This window comes from Lupinus angustifolius, chromosome LG11 (assembly GCF_001865875.1).
Source record: "Lupinus angustifolius cultivar Tanjil chromosome LG11, LupAngTanjil_v1.0, whole genome shotgun sequence".
Lineage (NCBI taxonomy): Eukaryota > Viridiplantae > Streptophyta > Magnoliopsida > Fabales > Fabaceae > Lupinus > Lupinus angustifolius.
The window spans coordinates 24,064,657-24,065,074 of record NC_032019.1 but is presented as its reverse complement, the minus strand read 5'-3'; positions in this window follow the sequence as shown (position 1 = coordinate 24,065,074).

Genomic DNA, 418 nt, shown 5'->3' with positions numbered 1-418 from the left:
TCCCATGGTGATACGATCCTCCATTTAGTTGTTGTTTGGTGTTCTTGGTTTATGGAGTAACTTTTCTATCTCCTTCCCATTCCTACTATGCTCTTCCTTAAGTGATGGCTGATAGAGCAATCTTTATGGGCAGAGATATGGACAATGTTTCTAGTCCTTTTTCTTGTTAGTATAATGCTTCCATCAAGCAGTATATATAGGCTCTTTCCCAAGAGTCTTACCATTTCATTGATAACTCTTCATCCAAGAGTTATATCATTCAAACAATGAAATAATACATTCATTCATGTCACAAGAGGCATATTTCTTACATTCTCCCACTTGTCTCATGTGACAATACAATTCATGATTTTATAAACATCAAACATAATGCGCATATTCAGAATATGTTTTCCATATTCATTACATTACAAGTCAT